The sequence below is a fragment of the Notamacropus eugenii genome, chromosome 3, assembly GCF_028372415.1.
Source record: "Notamacropus eugenii isolate mMacEug1 chromosome 3, mMacEug1.pri_v2, whole genome shotgun sequence".
NCBI classification, from domain to species: domain Eukaryota; kingdom Metazoa; phylum Chordata; class Mammalia; order Diprotodontia; family Macropodidae; genus Notamacropus; species Notamacropus eugenii.
The window spans coordinates 29,589,887-29,608,010 of record NC_092874.1 but is presented as its reverse complement, the minus strand read 5'-3'; positions in this window follow the sequence as shown (position 1 = coordinate 29,608,010).

The window sequence follows — 18,124 nt, the reverse complement described above, 5'->3', positions numbered from 1 at the left end:
TATTCAAATACATGAAGGATCTATGATTTCATCTGTGCAAGTAATTCATGGTATAAGGGCAAGAAAACGTCCTTCCGCCAACTTTGATTTGAACTCTCTGTGACTTTGTAGAGAAGTCCTGGGGAACTGCTTGTAGATCAGAGAGGTTATGTGATTTGCCCAGGGACACACAAGTAATAAGTGTCAGAGTTGAGGATTAAATACTTCTAACTCAACTTTCAATCCGCTGTTCTGTAATGCCTCTCAATAACACTATGATAAGAGATAGCTGTGTCATGCCATGGTCCATGGAGTCAGGAGTTCAAATCCTGCGTTAGACACTTGCTAGCTGTATGTCCCTGGGCAAGTCACTTAACTGTTTGCCTTAATCACCTGGAGAAGGAAATGGCAAACCACTCCACTATCTTTGCCAAGAAAACTCCAAACAGTATGTTTCATAGAGGAATGAGTCAGACACAACTGAACAACGAGTACCATCATCCTAGAAAAAGAAAGGGATAATTGTCCTTCAGTCATTTTCTCCAAACAGATCATAGGCTCATAGATCTAGGCCTAGAAAGTACCTTAAAGATCATTTGCTCTACCCTCCTTATTTTATATATGGGAAACCTGAGGCCCAGAGAAGGACAATGCCTCAGCCAACCCTACACAGGTTGTAAAAGAGGGAACTACTATTCGAAGCTGGGTCCTCTGCCTCCACCTCTTTTCACGCTATAATATTACTTCAAACATTTAAACACCTACTGTGCACAGGGCAGTTTATTTACCCAGAAGTGTGCAAGAAGGCAAAAGCCTTTCAGAGAGACGCTTGGTGACTCTGGCCACTGCTCCTTACCAAAGCAAATCATTCAGGGAAAGTTCCCCTTGTCAATTTATGTTAATAGGGCTCCCCAAGGGGGTTATTTGGGGGGTCCACAGAGTAAGCAAAGGCACAAGATCAGAAGAACGTCTTGTTAATTTTTGCCCCATTTGCTGTAGGTTATTCCACACATTAAGTAAGTAATTCTTATTTGCTTACAGTATGATTAGCCATCAAATCTTTTGGGGGTACTTTTTCATCGCCACACTCTTGTTGTTATAAATGGAATTTGCATGCTTAATTCCCTTCCCTTCATATTGAATCCATCCCCCTTTAGGCCTAACGGCATGCTAAAAATGATTCCAAATCTCTGATGCTGCTTGTGGGCCATATGTTAGGACTAATTATATAAATGAAACTTGGTGGAAACGTGATATGTGAAGCGTTCAGGGCATCAAGGAATTATCCCGATGAATGCTAGCTTGCTTTAGTGTGGGAAGGAGTAAAGGAGGAAGAGTAGGCCTTGAGCAGATGTTCACAGGTTTGGGTGGTCATCCTTTGTCTTTTTGCCTTCCGTTCAGGACAGCTGACAGAACAGCATATCAGAATATGTGAAGAGACCACCCTGTTGAAGCATTATAGTTAGCTCTAACTGATATATAAATATGTATTACAGACAATATTATATGGATATATATTATAGTATAGATATAGGTTATATTATATAGGTATATCATATAGATCTATTTCGCAGATATATAGATCCTATAGACATACACACACACATGTGTGTGTGTGTGTTTTGGATTTATTATCTGAATAGGCTGAGTTGGAATAATGTAACATAAAAGGTTTGAAATCAGCAACCTTGGAAAATAGGATATTGAAAGGGAATAGTGAAGCAGTGTGGCTTTGTGAGTAGAATGCTGACCTTCCAAGTCAGACTGTCTTGATTTCCTGGCCCAAAAAGTGCTAGCTGTGAGACCATACACAAGTCACCTCTCCTCTCTGAATCCCAGGTAAGTACATAAGACTATTCTATTGTGGTTGCGGTGGGAGGTCCTTGGTGCATATTGAGTGTGAATTTTTGTTTATTTTTGTGCTGACTTGGTGTGGGGGTTGTAAATAGGGGTTGATTTTAATGGTATACAGAACTCTCAAATGAGGACCCTCCCTTGTCAATGCAGGTGAATCAGTCAACAAGCATGTATTCTGTGTTTCCTATGTGCTGGGCACTGGGTTATGTGCTGAGCTTATAAGTACTGACCCTCTCCCCTCAGGTCCCAAAGGAAACCAGCCAGGACCCAGAATCCAAGAATCTTCAGAACATCAATGCTATAATCCCAGAGCCCACAACCATTACTTCTGCAGTCAGCCTCTGGGGACATTCAGTCTGACAATTTATATTCCAGTTGGCAAGTCCACAAATACAGGCATCATCCACAAATGTAAACAGCAGAAATGTAAAGTGAAAAATTACAAACTTGTACAAGAGAGTTAAATACAAAATACTTTGTGAATGAATTAAAAAAAAAATGTATTAAGCACTTGCTACGTGCACCATGTTGGTAATACAAACAGAAAAGCTGAGATAGTCCCTGTTCTCCAAGAGCTCGTGTTTGTTCTAATGGAGGGAATGGTGCAGAAGGATGTGCTCAGTGAATGTCAGGTGGAAGGGTCCTGTGATCTGAGTCAGATTGGGGTACCTCTCCTTTAGTGGCATTTTACACTAATAAAATCCCATAAATTTCTGGTGTGGAAGCCCTTAGCAATGCCTAGGACATGGATGATGAGGTTTTTTTTCTGACTCTTCTGTAGCTGTGACTATAGAACCTTCTAGAGTGGCCAGGCTACATATCCAAACAGATTGCTTCCAGGAATGATGGCTGTGGCCACTGGAATGAAAGCATTATAATTCCTGAGGTTCTTAGGTTCTGGATTCTGGACTGTTCCCATCAGGATCTAAAGTGAAATGGTGGTCAAGCAGGCATTTGTCTGACCTGCCTGGCACCAACTGACACACTCATTCCCTCTCCCTTCTCCCCTTTTCACTCTCTCTTCTTTTAGAAGGTGATCTAGAGCAGAGAGGTCAGACATGGCAGGTAACTCATGTGAACCAGATTAAATGTAATTTGGAAATAGTTCACATAATGAATAAATCTGCAATAAAACACAAATAGCATTACATTTTAAAACGAAGTCAATATGTGGTCTGCAGGGATTCTTGTGTATAAATTAATGGCCCTCATTTCTCTTGGAGCTTGACGGCACTGGCCTGAGACATAGAGAAGATTAAGAGATCTGCCCAGGATCACATCACCAGTCTACGTCAGAAGAGAGACTTGTCCCTAGATCACCCAGGATTGAACTTTGTTGTGTTTCTACTTCATTCTCACCAAAGATCATAACATCAAGATGATGACCTGACTTAAGGAGAGTTTTGTTGTGCTATGACTCAAGGCTTGGTTGTTCATTTTCAGGGCAGGCCAGCACTTCATAGTACAGTGTATAGAGTGCTGGGTCTGGAGTCAGGAAGACCTGAGTTCAAATCCAGCCTCAGACACTAGCTGTGTGACCCTGGACAAGTCACTTACCTTCTGTCAGCTTCAGTTTTCTCTTCTGTAAAATGAGTTGGAAATGGCAAACTACTTCAGTATCTTTGCCAAGAAACCCCCAAATGGGATCACGAGTCAGACATAACTGAAACGACTGAACAAAAACAATAGGGAACCTGGAGACTCCTTCAAAGGATTTAAGTTGAAATTAGGGTAAGATTAGGAAACTTCCAATTCAAGCTGTGAATCTGAGCCTCTTCTTGGTCCAGGGAATCCTGAGGGGACCACTAACTGGGGAGTAAAGGTGGTAGGAGTTATTGGCACATTGGATGGTTTTTGTTGATCATCAAACTGGCATTATTTGGACTCATTCATTCACCTAAATTCTGTCTTAAATTATTGCTGCAGTAATGACTTATCCTACATGTGTCTTTCATAATAAAATCATGTCATAAAGAAAAATGGCATTAGTGGGCTAGCTATATTCTAGAAACTTCCTGATGGTGAGCTTTTCTTACCACTGATCAATACGTTTTTAATAGCATTAATGGAGGTTTTTCTCCACAATAGCTTCGTGCTCACACCTCCAGGTAGAAAATGATAAGACCATAGATGTGTTTCTTCTTCTCAAAGCTCTGTGTGGCTCTTTTAAGAGTCGTATGCACCTTGGAAGTCAATGAGGAAACCCATTGTCCTCAGTCTGCAATCACCAATGTGATTGCTAGCCATTTGGAAACTTAAAGCCTTGCATGAAGCTAAGCTTTGTACATTCTTTATGTGAAAATTTCCGACTCTCATTTTTGTCTCAAATCCCAAGAACCCAGTTGTATGTGGCTCAAGCATATGTCTGAAATGAAAGTGCCTGCAGAGCCAGCCATCTGAAAACTCACTCAAGAGTGTGTGGTGGATGTTTTTTCCTATTTTTTTCAAAGCAGAGAATTCATGTCATTAAAAATAAATCACTTGAGGGTGGAAATAACAACATATCCATATCTATTGCCCCTAGAAGCCAAGCACTGTAGAGAGCATGTTTATTTCTCTGCAGAATATGTTTTGCAAATATAATTATAAAGCTATTACTAGTAATTTTAATGAAAGGATAATTCACATGATTGAATCTAGGGTATTTCATGTGTGAACAGAATTGTTGCTTCATTATGAGAAGTGGAACACCTGTAAATCATGAAGAGTCTTCTTGGTATAGTCTAAGAAAGCATCAGGCAATGAGCCTCACTATCCTCCTTAGTAAAGAAGTGTATATAAATGTTTGCAATTCCCACATCATGAAAAAGAGGATTTCATAGTTCTTTAAAATATACATCTAGAGCTGGGAGGGTTTGTAGAGCCTTCTAGTCCAGTTATCAAATTCAAATAGAAACAGATCCCAGCTGGCTGTATATTTAGCGAGAAAACCATAAGCCAGCATTATCTATGTTGTAGCTTATTTATTTTGCTAAACACTTCCCAATTATACTTGAGTCTAATTTCCAGCACTGCCAGAGTTTGGTAGCCAGCATCTGTGAGTCTGACACCTCTAATCTAGTCCAACCATCTCATTTTAAGGATGAGGAAATGGAGTCCACAAAAGTGATGTGACTTACCTGAAATGGTGGACACAGTAAGTGTGAGCACCAGAGCTGAGGTTTAAAACCAGGTCTTCTCTTTCCAAATCCATGCCACTGTTATACCCTTTATTGTCCAATCATGAATCGGCAAGGGAGAGGAGGCATGGCCTGGGGGACACCACAAATTCATTGACCTGGCCACACAGATTCATTTGTTCGCAGGCTCCCATAATTACTCCTCAACCCTCTCCCGGGATGTAGACAAACTGAATGCTCTTTTCTACAAGGCGTAAATCAGTTTCCTGGGTGGGTTGAGGACTTGTATGAAACTGAAGATAATTTTGGTTTTTTGGAGAACAATTTCCATTGAGATAAAAATGTAGTGACAAAAACAGGAAGATAACCTAGGGAGCAAACTTTATGTTAAGGGATAAAAACATTTTATGTAGTAAAGATGAGGCATTTTATCAAGGAAAAATATCTTGGTACACTTCCACATCAAGTGTCTATCACACATCATTTTTTCTACTGATATGAATAGAATGATTGTGTGTTTTGTGTGTGTGCATATGTGTACACATGCACATGGAAAGGCATACAGAAGAATGATTGAAAGGGACCCAATACCATGCTGTGCAAAGATAGGTTAAAAGAATAAGAGAAGTAAACCCTGGAGAAAAGAAGAGTTTAGAGACACCATGAGAGTTGCCTTCAATTGTTTGAAGTATTGTCCTGTGGAAGAAGTGTAAGACCCAGTCTGTTTGTCTGGGACAGGGGGGGTGTGAGGGGAGTCAGCAAAGAGAGTAGTAATGGATTGAAGTTATAGAGAGGCAGCTTTATGCTTGTAATACAGATCAACTTCTTAAAAATGAGCCCTAATTTAGAGTGTAATGAGCTGCCTGCCTAGGGAGAAGGTGGATTCTTTTTCACTTGAGGTCCCCAAGTGCAGGATGACCGCTGGTGAGGTTTTTTGAGAGGCCCCTTTTTCCAAGTACAAGTTGTACTAGACTGATATTGAGGCCCTTTCCATCTCTGAGATCCTCTCAATATATCAAAGGAGGAAGCAGAGGACATGACTTTAGTTCTTCGGTACAGAGTGCCTCAAGATACCCAAGACTTAATGATATTCATGCAATGGACCGAGTCCCATTGCCCTAGAATTAATTGTTCACCACATTTCATATGAAAAAAATTCTCTGAAAATTTTTGTTTTCTAAAAGATAAATGTTTCTTTTTTGTACGTTTGGCCATAGCTTCATGACCGACTTTGACATCAGATGTATGAGTCTGATACAATATTCTAAGCCTGATGCATCCCAATACTTTAAGCAAGTCAATATGGTCTCATCTATGAAAGTGAGAAGATTTGGCTAAATGATCACTAAGATTTCTTTCAGTTGTATGATTCTACAAAATTCTGCAATGGGACTATTTCCCAAATGGGAGGGAACAACCACGTGGGTAGATTGAGACATTCTCCATGGAATGACAAAAATACCCTGCTGCTGAAATCCTACCAGGAATCCAGCCTCATGTTGTAAAAATCCCTGTTGTTAAGCAGTCAGACTTAATCGCTTGAATCATATAGGTTGATTTTTATCGCAGATCTTTCGTTTTCCTCTTTAGGTATTACATTCTTATCCTGTATTTTCCTTGAAATTACTATAGCCTTTTATGAACCTGGCATCTAAATTTTCTATCCTCCAAATGCCTCAAGACACTTTCATTTCTTCATTTAAGACATTACAGCTCTTTCAAAATATCCTATTTTGTATTTAATTTCACCATCTCATATAAAATACATGTTCTTCACATAATTATGTGAAAATGGGCTTGCAATTGTCCCTAGAGATCTATATGATGGGCACATTATAGGGATCTAAGTAATAATAATCTCCTATTTACATGGGGTCTTATTTTCATGTTAGTCTTTTTCCTACTTTGTTACATCCAATCCAAGCTTTCAGTCAGAAATACCAGTTTATTCTTCTCTTTGAAGAACGTTCGAAATCTGAGAGAGATCTCAGCCACATCTGACATTTTGTAAGTGTATGCAGTGAAATGGAAATCAGCATATTTTTAGCCCCATATATCAGCAACAAAAGTAGAAAATGCCTATGCGTAGAACTCCATGGTCTGAGGCACAAAAAGGAAGGAAGGAAAAATAAAATGAAATAAAAGGATAGGAAGGAAGAGGGAAGAGAGAAAAGGAAAGGGAAGACTAATGATACAGTGCAAATAATCCTGGTTAAAAAAATGTTCATTGAGTAAAGGAGTAAGAGTCACTGAGGTTTGGCAAGTGGGGGACAGAAGGCTTTGTCCCCTGGTGTCAGCATTTAGAAGGGGTATTGATCACTCTTTGAATCCTTCAAGCTCATAGAAACATCTGAACTTAGTTAAAATTACAAGAGATAAGAAAATGAATTTTTCCCTGTGTTGGCCATGTACGAAGCAGACACCTTCCTGGACCATTCCTGCCCTGCTCCCCACCATGGCCCAAGGAATCTGTCACTTTCCCGCAACAAAATTGAAGGCATGTTTAACACTACTCACCCTGACACATTTTGTACCACTTATCTTGGACCCAAAGTTGCTAGTTACAGTCACCAATACTGGTGACATAAGTTGGCTCCCTGAAATCAGTCATGCAACTAACAAACATTTATTTATCGTGGGCCTACAATTCAGAGCCATGGAAATTATCTTACAAGCCGCTTGAGCATGTGATGTTAGAGTTCGGGATGTGCTATACTCACACTTATTAATAAGAACTTTGTTATTAATAAATGTCTAGTGAACTGCCCAAATTTCTGAAATTTTGGGAGGTCTATACTATTTGGGGATTGCTATAAAATAATAAGCCCAATTCAATTCCTCCTAATTTGTATAATTTGACCCTCTGACTATCCTCAGAAATGGAAAGGGAGAGATTCAGTTATTTTAAAGTCTTTCCCTTTCCCCTATTCTTTATTAACCCATATAAACTCAGTCAGAAATATGATTGTGTGGTCAGCATTTCATCCTAGGGTACTAACAAGGAAGGCTAATTCCCCTTACCCTACTACCTTCCTCCCTCATAACCATCTTACTCTGTCCACCTTTCTGTCTTTCTTCCCCTCCTGTCCTCTTCCTCTTCCTTTATCCCCCTCTCCCTCTCCTCTTCTTATTCATCCCATTTTCCATCAACCCCTTCCATATTTCCATTTTCTTAGCCAGACAAGCTAAAGAACAGAAGGAATGCTCACTGTTTTTTTATCTCTAGTTCTCCCTCATGCGTTTCTTCCTCTCTTTCTCTCCCCTTTTTTCCTCCCTCTATCTCTCTCGGGTTTAAAGTTAGCTCATCCCAATGATATTAGCTTCACAACCTGTTTTCCTGAGGTATTGGATGCAACTATTTGAACATGAACATATGAAAGAATGGTAACAAAGCCCTACTGAAAAGGGGCACATTTCTCCTGGAAAGCCCCTGCCCCACTGAATGCTCCCAGAACTCGTCATGCATGTTGCTTATGAAAAGCATATTTACTTAGTTTTAATCTAGTTGCAGTGAATCCCTTTGTTTGCTTAACATCCAATTAATGGACTTTACTTCCATTTAGCACCTTCCAGGGAGGAGCCAGCAAAGAGCAAACTAGGGTTTAAGGGCATAGAGATGAATGCAGATGAAAGGGTTCATAGACAGGATTTCATGAAATTTGAATGTGAAGCGGTATTATCCCTCTCTCTCATTTAAATAACCTAAAATGAGTAATTCACTCCCTAGGAGCATTTGATAAAATCCCTGGAAATTTGCCAGAAGGCATAGTGGGAGGAAGACATGCATATTCAAAAGGAGGATGGGGGGTGGGGTGGGGAAGGGAGCCAGAGAAAATTAGGAAGGGAAGACCTTAAAAGGCAATCCATACCTGTTCCCTTTTCTAACATGTGTGAAAACATCCTCTATCAAAATGGCTTTCACATTCTGGGACACCAATGCACTGGACCTCAGAAAGCCTTGCCCCAGAGTACCAGATATTCAGGAAGGTTTCCAGGTCTCCTTCGTTGCTTGGTGGTCAAAATGCCTCTACAGATCCTGTGAACTCCCAGAAACTTGGTCCTAGAATTTCAAAACACTCCAGCACTATGGTGATTGTTGCTATAGAGATAGATAACTAGGTAATAGACCCCTAAATGACAGGTAGGTAGATAGATAGGTGATGAATAGATAGTAGATAAATAATCATGTATGTCAGAATAGATCTTTGTACCCTGCAAATTATGGATTCCCCCCTCAAAAAACCCAATCATTTCTGTCAAAGTTGAAAATAGAACTATCTTTGCAATACACCCCCACCCCACCCCCTCACCCATGCATTCCTTGGCTCTTCCAAAGCTTTCAAGGTGATTGTTAGGACATCTCTAGCTGTTCCAAGATGCCCCCATACTATTATTATTCAATTTCTTGGATAGATCGCTGTTGTAGTGTGGATTGAGCAGTGAATTACCAAGAGTGAAGGGAATGGGGCTGAGATTCTCTGGCTCTTCTTTTTCTTTGTGATAAATAATAATTTACACTCACACTTGTCCATCTCTTCTCCCCCTCTCTTTTGGAATCCTCAACAATTCAGAGTTCTTTTCCCCTATGAAGATTCCCAATGAATTTCCATATCTGAAACTCTCTTAAACATCGACATAAGCTCACAGTCAGAAATATGGTTGTGCAGTTAGCATTTCATCCTAGGGTACAAATAAGAAAGTGTACTTCCTCCTTACTCTGCTAACTTCCTACCTCATAACCGTCTTGTTCTGTCAGCCTGTACGTACACAAGGTTCATAGAAGTCAAAGCTTTGGAAAGCAAGAGGGCACAAGCATTTAGGGTAGAATGCTGTTTCATTGCCATTGATTCGTTCATTCAACAAACCTTTAATAAGCACTTACTGTATACAAGGACTAGACTGTGAGATACAAAAGTTCAAAACAATACAACATCTGCCCTCAAGGACCTTATAATACAAGCTACTTTAGCCCTGAGATTCAGGCCCTATACACTGTACACAATTCTGCATGATTCAGGTAAATGTATTTAAATCCTTGGGCTTGAACAGAGCTAGACAATCCACACTTGCAAATGACTTTGCACACATTGGTCTAGAACAAGGCATGTAAAGTCCACGAAAAAGATAGTTATTTGCCTTTTGTATTCAGTGCTTGTCTTTGTGCTTTTTTTTTCCCAGTAAAATATTATTTGTTCCCAATTAATGTAAAGGCAGTTTTTAACATTCATTTAGAAAAATTTTGAGTCCCAAATTTTCTCCCTCCCTACCTCATCTCCTCCCTCCCTGTGACAGTAAGCAATTTGCTTTAGGTTATATGTGTTCAACCATGCCAGACATATTACCATATTAGTGCTGTTATGAAAGAAGGTACAGACCCAAAAGGAAAAAAAACATGGAAAAAGGAAGAAAGTCAAAATAGCATACTTTAGTCAGCATTCAGACTCCATCGGTTCTTTCCCTGGAGGTAAATACTATATTTCATCACGAGTCCTTTGGAGTTGTTTTGGATCATTGTCTTGCTGACAGTAGCTAAGTCCTTCACAGTTGAACATCATACTGTGCACAATGTTATCCTGGTTCTGTTTACTTTATATCAGTTCATATAAGTCTTTCCAGATTTTTCTGAAATCAGCCTGCTACTCATTTCTTACAGTGTAATAGTATTCCATTATAATCATATACCATCACTTGTCAGTCAGTCTCTAATTGATGGGTCTCCTCTCAGTTTTTAATTCTTTGCACCACAAAAAGAGTTCCTATGTACATTTTTGTACAAATAGATCCTCTGCTCCCCTTTTTAAAAATCTCTTTAGAGTGCAGACCTAGTAGTAGTAATACTGGATCAAAGGGTATGCATAGTTTTATAGCCCTTTGTGCAATAGTTTCAAATTGCTCTCCAGAAAGACTGGATTCGCAACTCCACCAACAGTGCATTAGTGCACCATTTTTCCTACATCGCCTCCAACATTTATATTTTTCCTTTTCTGTCACATTAGCCTATCTGATAGTGTGATATGGTACCTCAGAATTGTTCTAATTTGCATTTCTCTAATCCATAGTGATTTTGGTCTTGTGCATTTTAACTAAACATATGTGATAGATGATTGAACTAGAAGATGACACAAAATATACATGAAAATCTAACCCACAAATGACAGGATTCAAAGCCATCTTAATGATTAAAATGTTGGCCCCAATATAAGATGAAATTTATTAGAGATAAATCAAAAATCACCCTCATAAGTACTAATTGGGAGGTCCAGCTAAACAATAATCCATTTGAAAACGATCTGAAGGGGGCAGGGCCAAGATGGTGGAGTAGGAAAATTCACATACTCTAACTCTTCCCCCACAGCCATAAAATACCTATAAAGAATGATTCTCAACAAATTCTAGAGCAACAAAAGCCACACTATGATGGAGTAAAGGAGATTTTCAACCCAGGGTGACCTGGAAGATCAGTGGGAAGGAAATGTCTGTCGCATGGGATGTGGAGAGGAGCACAGCCCAGCTTTGGCCACATGGCACTGGGAGAAGCAGGACTAGAGCAGGCTTTGGGGGTGGAATCCCCAGCAGTAGTAGAGGTTCTCAGATCCTTCAACCCACAAATGCCACAGGCAGCTTCAAAGGTCAGTGAGAGGGCTTTTTTAGCTTCTACACTAAGGGATCGAAGGACATGGAATATGATAGTCCAGAAGTCAAAGGAACTAGGATTAAAACCAAGAATCACCTACCCAGCAAAACTGAGTATAATACTTCAGGGGGGAAAAAAGAGTTCATTCAATGAAATAGAGGACTTTCAGACATTCTTGATGAAAAGACCAGAGCTGAAAAGAAAATCTGACATTCAAACACAAGAATCAAGAGAAGCATGAAAAGGTAAACAAGAAAGAGAAGTCTTAAGAAACTTGCTAAAGGTGAAGTGTTTACATTCCTACGTGGAAAGATAATATTTGTAACTCTTGAAACTTTTCTCAGTATTTGGGTAGTTGGTGGGATTATACACACACACACACACACACACACACACACACTCACACACATATACATATACATATATATATACACATATATATATACATATATATATATATATAGAGAGAGAGAGAGAGAGAGAGAGAGACAGAGAGAGAGAGAGAGACAGAGAGAGAGAGAGAGAGACAGAGAGAGAGAGAGAGAAAGAGCGTGCATGTGCCCAGGGTGAGTTGAATAGGAAGGAATCATGTCTAAAAAAATAAAATTAAGAGGTGAGAGAGGAATATATTGGGAGGAGAAAGGAAGAAATTTATCTTGCCCTACAGTGGATTTCCTCTTTAATGGAAACCTTGAACCCTATTGTGGAGGACCACTTTCTGGTTATAATGTATCTGAATTTCTTGCTCAATTCTGGGGTTTTTGGAGCTGGCCTCCAAAGTTCCTCCCAATGCTGACATTTTACTGTGATTCTGATCACTGTAAATGAGGATTATATTTTGTGCTTCACCTTGGCAAACTGGACATAGAAATGGATGTACAATTGGGAGACTTGAATCTAAATCTTGATATTGTTTTCTAGCTGTGTGATCATAGATAAGTCATTTAACTTTTCAGAGCCTCAATGTCCTCAATAAAAATGAAGATATCAGTGTCTGGACTACCTAATACACAAAAGATGTTTGAAGAACATGTTCTTCGCAAACCTCAGAGTGATCAAATGTGTTTTTATTAATAAAATCAGGAAACATATTTTAATTTATCTCTAATACCATGGTACAAAATCCATAGTAGGTGCTCTGGGAACTTACAAAGGAAATAGACAAAGTCTTAGAGATGCAGAAATTTGCCTCCTAAGCAAGGAGATAAAACAGAAAAGACTTGGAATGAGAAAGGAAAAGCAAGGTATTATGTGTGTGTGTGTGTGTGTGTGTGTGTGTGTGTGTGTGTGTGTGTGTGTGTGTGTGTGTGTGTGTGTGTGTGTATATATATATATATATATATATATACATATATATATATATTTAAATCTGGAAGGGAATTGAAGTTCATATATTTGAACTCCATTGTTTTTACAACCAAAGAAACTGAAGGTGAGAATAGGGAAACAATTTTCTCAAAGATACACAGTTAGTTGGATGGTGGAGTTGCTCCAGGAACCCAGGTTTCTTGATTACTTTTTTCATTTTTATCACAATAGAATGAAGACAAAAGAAAGATACTAGAAGTCCTTTTGCAGGTGATATGGGATGAGTTTGCAGCTTTCCCCCAAGGTGAGGACGAGAGGAAAATCTGTGAACAGAAAGTGATATTGGGATTAAAGCCCCAAGGTTTCTTTGATCTGCTGGAGCTGTCTGTGGTTCTGATATTCATTAGGAAGTAAAGCCTAGACTCCTTCTCTATTACCCTTTGATGGGCCATGAAGTCTGTGTTTTAAGTAAAATCATGAATTGGGGCTCAAATCAGGGAAGGGTAAGAGTACCTGCTGCTTAATAGTCACTTAATAAATATTTTTTGGATGGATTGATAGGAAGCATGAATCGTGGCCTAAAACAAACGCACTTCTGAAGACTGGAATTAATCAGTCAATTAACAGCACTTATTAAGCACCAACTATGTGCTAGGTGGACTTTGAGAGGCAGTGAAGGATAGAAGGGCCTGGAACTCTATGGTCCATGGGGTCATGGAGAGTAAGACACAGCAGAATGACTGAAATAATAACAAATAGTTTAGACACTAAACTAGGCACTGGGGTTACAAATACAAAGAATGATACCTCAGATGCCTTTGGGTCTAGCTAGAATCTTTTAACAACCTGATGTTACAGCATCTGCTTGAAGATGCCTGAGGAGGAACATGCATTTAACCTCCAAGGCAGCTCATTTCACTTTTGACTAGATCTAGTTGTTAGGTTTTTCCTTACCTCACTCCCCGATCTATCAGTCCATGATATCTGCCAGTTATTCCTCTTTCTCATAGATACCATGTCTTCCCTACTATCATGTCCTGCCCCTATCTCCTCCAGGCAAAACATCCTTATGTCATATTCCTTCTCCTGTTCCCCTGCATGGTCTCATGAACTTTGCTCCATCTCTGCTCTATGCAGGTTTTCTGCAGCAGTACTTGTTTGATACATCTCCAGATGTTAGTCAGTTAGTGATCATCTATTGAATACTCACTCAGCAAAGCATGATGACCTGAACAGGCTAGAAGTTTTCTAGGTATGGGACTCAGGTTTTAATTCAAATCCCATCTTGGGAGTTTATTTTCTCTCTGACAATGGCATTAGCTAGAGTCTGTAGATTGTAATAACTCCCCCAGGACACTGGGCAGGAAAACTATTAATATTTGTAAAGGTGATTAAAGGAAAGATAAAATATAAGTGATGTTCTGCTTTGGAAATGATTGCATTCAAAATTACTCTGAAATGACCTCTTAATTTAAACTGGTTAATGCTTCATATATGAGCAGTAGCACAGTGTACTAGATGTGGTCAGCTTCAAAGCTAGAAAGACCTGGGTTCAAGTCCTGCCTCAGACACATGGGGCTATGTGACCTTGGACAAGTGACTTAACCTCTCTGTGTCCCAGTCAACTCACTGCAGAATAGTTCTGCATTTGTAAAGGAGGCTTCCTCATTGTGAATACCCTATGGTCAGGAAATGGTAAGTGTAGGAAAAAAAAGCAGTAATCTAAATGAATACAAACTTAACTTCATGGCAATATTAGATGGCCTCATTGGATAGATCATAGACCAGTAGGCCTGAAGTCAAGGAAGACATGCATTTTAATTCTGACTCAAAAGTTTGCTAACTGTGTGACCCTGGGGAAGTCATTTAACTTCTCAGTCTCAGTTTTCTCATCTGTTATACAGAGATAATAATAGCACTTATCTCTACGGTTATTGTGAATATCAGATGAGATTACATGTATACACACACACACACACACACATATATAATATCTTTGTGGACTTTAAAGCACTGCATAGATGCAAGTTGTCATCATCATTTTATTCAATTGAGACAAGGGTTCAAATACCATCTGTGTAAACAGTGGAAAAATATTCTGAGATCTGATTAGGATGGAGCAGTTAGGGCTTGGCCTGAGGGTCTCAGAGGGTAGCTGGGTTCTGGAGGGCATGTTTCATAACTCCTATCCCTACCTAGACATCACTACCCCATGCCTTGCAGATTTCTATTGGCCCTGAGCAACAATCACACATCTTTTTTGTGCCAGTCCCACAAATTCCTGTTTCCTTGACAGGTCTCAGCTACCATCTCTAACCTTTAACCCAGCTGATCCATTTTGAAATGTGGTTCAAATCACTTGTAAGACACTTGCCCATAATGGCCAAGGTGGGATCCCCACACCTTCCTAGATCCTGGATAAGGTGCTCCCTTGTCTGCCCCACTGTAGTCTCCCCTTGGGAGCCTGAATCATCATCTTGTTATGCAGCCATCCACAAGGTCCAGGCTCTCTTACAGTTACACACACACACACACACACACACACACACACACACACACACACACGATTTGTCTCAGATTCCAACTTTGGTAGCTCTGGTGCCATTAGTAACAATCTCAGTTTCTTTTGAACCTCAGTTTCCTTATCTGTAGAATGAAGGTTATAAAATCTATAATGTTTCTCAAATAGACTGATACAGTTGAATCATTTTACTAATAGCATAATGTTTTATGAAAGTTAGCTATTATTATTATTAACAATAATTTTATTTTCAATGTTTTTTAAAGATTTGTGGAAATTAAACTTTATAATTAATTAGAACAGATTATGGAGGATTTGGTGCCCTTTTTTCCAGAGGAAACAGCTAGTTGTATGGAAAGTGCCTCTAGAAACCACAAAACTACATAATTTTCATCCTCTCTGAGATTCATTGCTAAGATTACTTAAAACTTCAAGGCTAAACATTTTTCTTTCTTTTCCTGTGGATCTGTAGTGCAGATGATGACCTATACCAATAGACATTTCTCATAAAGCCAGTTAAGGGAAGCAGCTAGTACTGTTGGCTGACAATCATGTGCAAAGAGAATTTAAGAAATTACAAAATCTGTCAGTCAACAGTCTGGGAAGGAAGGACTGATCATTTTCTCTAACTGTTTCAATGCTCCCTGAGAGGCAACAGCTAGATAGCAAAAGAGAATGCCCAAATGCACAAAGACTAAGGACTAATCAGAGTAACCCACATTTTTAAGGTGCCATAAAATTTTAAAAATACTTTCCTCACAAGAATTTTATGATGGATGTGGCTTAGATATTATCATTCCCATTTAGCTGCTAAGGAAATGAAGTTTGCCCACAGTCTCCCAGCAAATATGGTTAGATGCGGTGTTTGAGCTCCCATCTTCTTTTGGTCCAGAATCCATTCCACTTGTCCACACTGTTTTGTTACACCATGCTGCCTCACTGTGATGTATAGGAGAGCCCAAATAGATTTATTCTCAGTGAACCCCATGAAGCCAAACATCCAGTCCGCCAGCTCAGCAGTGGTGTGCAAGGCTCAGCTAGAGAGATCATACGTGGGGGAATGTGCCCAAACCTGTAGGATCAGTTCTCTGTAAGTGATTTTTATTTCCTAAAAATAGATGATGTAATCACAAGATATTGTTAGTTGACAAACTAATCAAATCTTACACGATAAAATAAAAGTATTATTTTCCACTTGAATTAAACTCAAGTACATAATATTCTAGTGTATCTTTAAACTCCTGAGTGTGGGTACTTCCTCTAAAAACCAGTCCATGGTTGCCCACTGTATGTGATTCTTGTCTATCGCCACCTATTGTGTGTGACTCTTGTCCATGACCTTCTGTAGGTTCACCAGGGAGGGCTTAGCTGAAGTGCTTGGCACATTCCATGAATTCTTCCAACCTCTCAAAGAAACAGGCCATCCACTGATTTTCTCCCACCCTGGCCAAATGACCAGCCCATCTTCTTTTTTTAATTCATACTTGTTTTTGGTGGTATCCTTTACTTAAGTTCTCCTTTGTAGTTCCTAGTTTTTAATAGGCACAACTCACTCACAGTCATAATTGCTCTTGGGTACCATTCATTCTGAATTCTTGCTAGAGTACTGCTGGCCATGGCTCCCAGCCATAGAGCACATTATATACCAACACTGATTAACTTTGTTAGATGGAGAAGGTTTATACCATGTTGCTGCCTTGCCTGTTTAGACTTTCCCTCTTCTTTAGATGGATTATTCGTTCTATCAGCATTATTCCCTCTTTTGTTTAGTCTTGGGTTTCATTTATTTTAATGATGATTTTGGTTAGTGCTGCTGTTGCTTTTTTTTCAAGGCAGGATGATCATTTTTATTCATTTATATTCCATTTTAAAATCAAGCTTTCCCCAGAAACATGTGTATATTTACTGCATTATTAATGCAGATCATTATTAGTGTGTGCTAGACACACTGATACAAATGGGCCTTGTCACAGGGAGCAGTTCTGTCTGTGATGATAAGGACAATGATATTACAACATCTGTATCTCAAAAAAAAAAGCTTACTATATGGATTTTTTAAAAATCATACTTTAGCAGCAAAGAATATTGAAGAATAAATTTTTTGTTATTCAGTCATGTTCAACTCTTTATGACCCCATTTGGGGTTTCTTGGCAAAGGTAATGGAGTGGTTTACCATTTCTTTCAGCTCATTTTACACATGAGGAAATTGAGGCAGACAGGGTTAAGTGACTTACCTAGGGCCACAAATCTAGTAAGTTTCTGAGGTCAGATTTGAACTCAGGTCTTCCTCACTCCTGGCCTAGTGGAGCTTTATCTGCTGTACCATCTAGCTGACTTGAAAAACACAATACAGTTGTTCTTTTACTTTTAAGGTTTTCTTAGAAGAATTTTGAATTTTTAAAGTCGGCTTTGGCATCTTTCCCTCTATGTGAATTGAGTCCATTTCTTTCACTTGGCTCATCAGCATGGTGATTCAGTGACTGTACTTGGGGGCAGGAAGGATGGTATTCAAATCCTGCCTCAACTACCCATATGACTCTGGGTAAGCCACTTGACCTCTTCACACTTCAATTTCCTAATCTGTAGGATGGCAATAATGATAACACCTATCTCACAGGGTTGTTAACAAAAATCCAGTGAGACAGCACATCTAAAGTGCTTTGCAAACCTTAAAGTCCTATGTAAATGGAGTTGTTATTGTTGTT